The sequence below is a fragment of the Prunus avium genome, chromosome 8 (assembly GCF_965620075.1).
Source record: "Prunus avium chromosome 8, drPruAviu1.hap1.1, whole genome shotgun sequence".
In the NCBI taxonomy this organism is placed as follows: Eukaryota; Viridiplantae; Streptophyta; class Magnoliopsida; order Rosales; family Rosaceae; genus Prunus; species Prunus avium.
Window position 1 is genome coordinate 921,186 of NC_142291.1, and position 3,695 is coordinate 924,880.

Consider the following 3,695-nt stretch of genomic DNA (forward strand, 5'->3'; position numbering starts at 1 on the left):
TATCTCGGCGTGCAAGATCTTCTTTAGAGTATGGAAAGCAGTGGTCGGATGTTGCAGGTGAAGAATAGATGAATATAGGAAAATACACTTCCAGCACCCCTTTTCTTGAAAGCTTGACATCGCTTCAAAAATTCTGATTGCTTGGTAAAATAAACTTCATCTTGACAGCATTTAGGTTCTTCCAGCAGTATCATAGCATTACCTTCGCAATATCTTCAATTTGCCGTGAATTGAGATGTTTTCCTTCTTGAGTAAAACATAGTGCTTGGATTTCTTGACTAAGGCTTGGGGCTTGATGATGCTTGATTATGGAATTGCGGCAATTGAGACATCCCAATAGCCTTTCGGTTTTGACTCCTAAACTTGGTCATTGGAATGGTCAAGGCTTAGAAAGTGCTTTGAGATGCTGGAGCATATCAGTTACGACAACTTTGGTATTGTTTGTTGCAGCTGTTGTGAACATGTTTTAGGGACCAAAAGCTTGGGCTTGGCTATTGAAGCTTGAGCTTTGCACGTGGTCACTGCAGCAAATGTGTTGGGTTACAACAACAAGTGATGGCGAACTTGGAGGTCATTGTAACATAATTGGAATTTCAATGAGATCTTTGGTCTGGGAATAGTGGTTTTGGTAATAATGGATTTTTAAGCTCATTTGGGGTTTTGGAATCGCTGCTGTGGTGATTGCAATGAATTCCTTCCTCAGCCCCCAAGTGCACCATAATCATTAGAAAAGGATTTGATGGGCATAAGCTACAAACACCCTTGCAACATGGCCTTCTTAGTATTTGTTTGGGTCATTGCATGGCATGATGAACTTGGGATATTGATCGGTGCATATTTACATATCATTTTGTACCCTTCTAGCTTATGATTTGGTTATGTTTTTGAGTTAAACTTGTGCTTTTAATCCTTTTTGTGTTTATCTTTCAGTTCATTGAGCTTTAGGTAATAATGAGGGCTTTGGATAGTAAATGATGCAATCCATGCATGTTAGGGCCTAATTTGGATGAATGGATGAAGAGCTTAAAGACAAACTCAATTTTGGCTACAGTCCCCTGCCAGCCCAGTTTCGTAGGTCATATTGCAAGCTTTGTTTCAGCAACCTACATAGCTCGGATGAGGCCACATTCTTCATGAAAGTTGTTCCAATGGGTGTGTAATATAACATATCCAAAATTCAGCCCCATTGGATAAATATGGAGTCTGTTACCTAGCAAACACAGAGCCATGCTCAGGATGGATTTTATCAGCGCGCAAAATGAGTTAGCAATTTGTTTTGGCCTTAACTTCCTCCTCCGACCTTGGATTGGCCCAAATGATATATGGCTGGAAAGAAGACATTCTGAACTTCAAGTTTGAGTGCTTAAAGTCTTAATTTTCTTAAGGGAAGCCCAATTCGTAAGCCCTTGAAGTTGCTGGTCATGCTGACCTCAGGATGAGCTATTATTTCTGGTTGGAAGCTTGGTCATGGTGACATGAAGATGAGCTAGGGCTGCTGGTGGGATTTATTAGTGAAGTGCATCAACCATTTCAGATTTTATAATGGAAGTGTTGTATGCATTAGTGAAGTGCATCAACCATTTCAGATTTTATAAAACAAGTGTTGTATGCATTAGCCATACTTAATTCAGATTTTCAGCTTCCTTAGGCCTATATATAGTGAGGTTTCCCAAGCTTGTAAACACACCCCAAGGGGGGGAGCTCTCAAACACTTCTCTAGAGCTCCCTTCCCTTCTCTCCCTCAAGTTCTCTTAGTTTCATTTTCTAGTTTTCAATTGTAGTAATGAAATATTTGTGCTGAAATTTTCCTTAAGTTTTTCTTAGTTCCACTTTACTTTTCATTATGTAAATTCTTTTCTTTAGTTTCAAGTTTGATTAGTTTCCAAGTTTCAATTATGGTTCATGTTCTTATTCATTATGCTTATAAGTTAATATGCTAGTTTGAATGATTGATCACCATTTAGGCTTGCATGTTAGCTATCTTGGTTTGAATTAAGAGTATACACCATGCTTTAATTCGAATTGAACTATGAATAGGAAGAGTATGTATGGACATTCGACAACAGGGATTAGATACATGCTTGGTTGTTTAAAATGTTCTTCTATGCTTAATGGGTTCCTAATGCTTAATTTTAGGTTAGACAACAAATGATCAAATTAGGGAATTAGGAACACAAGGTTATGACCACACACCATGGCTTAATCATACTTTAGCTAGAATCAATCCGTTAATCTAATTGAACTTGGGAACTTATCTGCTTGAGTTAGTTATTTTCTTTCTTCCTTGTTTTATTTATTTCCTTTCTTTTTCATTTCTGTTTTGTGTAGGAAAAATGAATTGGATCATTCAATCACCAATCCTCGTGGGATCGACCTCGCACTTACATATGCTATACTACCAAACGGCTCGTGCACTTGCGAGTATCACAAGTTGAGGATGCAGTTGAACCCATTTTGGTGCAGCTGTATCTACGCAACAAGTTTTTGGCGCCGTTGCCGGGGATCGGTAACATTGTTTGATTCTATTTAGCTTTCCTACTTTTTTTTTTTTTTTTTTTTTTTTTTTTTTCTTAACTAGACAATTTCAAGTTTTAAAGTTAATGACGTTAATGGACAAGTTGTGTTTGTAGTCCAACAGAAAAGGACAATTGCCCAACAAGCAAGAGAACTGGGTTTAAGTCCCAGCTTACACAACCCATTGGTGCTTGTTGCTTTGAAGCATGGAATTGGACTTGTGTTGATTTTTCCTTTTCATTTTTAGTATTTTTTTTTATTTTTCGTAATCCTTTAATTCCGTTTCAAGTTTTTGTGTGTGTTTGTTTTAGCAATGTAAATAGCTCAATAAAAATGGAGAGAGATGGCAACTTCAAAGATAGGAAGTGTGGAGTAGTGGGAGAAGTCGCGACCTCCAAGTGCATCCATGCTCGACCTAATCGCTTCAAGGGGGAGCATTTCAATCCTTTCTCTTCTTTGAATTCTGTTTATTTCCATAGTTGTTTTTGCCTTTTGGTCCGCGCTGAGTTCTTTGTTTTTCTATGCTGAATCCAACAATATAAAGAACGTAAAATTTGGACTTACGGTTGGAAAGTTATAGCCTAAAAACTGAACATAGGTCGAAAAACATAGAAACAAATCTGTCCAAATGGTGATAAACGGGTGATAGAAAGTGCTGTTTGTTTTTTTTTTTCTTTGGTTTCTTGGTTTGTTTCTTTTAGTACAACAATTTATGTTGTTTGTTTGAATTTGTTTACAGTACTTAGTTCATTTTTGTTTATGGTTTGTTGTTTCATGTTATCTTAATTTGTTTTTGTTTCTTTTTCTTACGAGAATTTATTTTTTAAAAAAAATTTTAAAAAATTAATTAATTATTTTTCATATGAGCTAACTTTTGGTAACTCCAGTAAGCACTTCCGTCAATACAGTGTCTAGGAGTTCTTTAGGCGACACCTTCGGTGTCTAAGAAGTTTGGGTTTTAAGCGGGACCATTGTGACCCCTCCAACCTTCCCGGATCCCCTGGCTGTGTTTTCTGAGGCCCTTAACTGGTCATCCGTGAGTTGCTTGTATATTCGTGTGTTTTTAAATTAAGTTTTATTTATTTTCTTTGTTTTCTTTTCTGTATAGTCTTTGTTTTTGTTTTGTTAAGTTAGTTTATTTATTTATTTACGTGGTATGGTTAGTTAGTTATTTCTGAGTG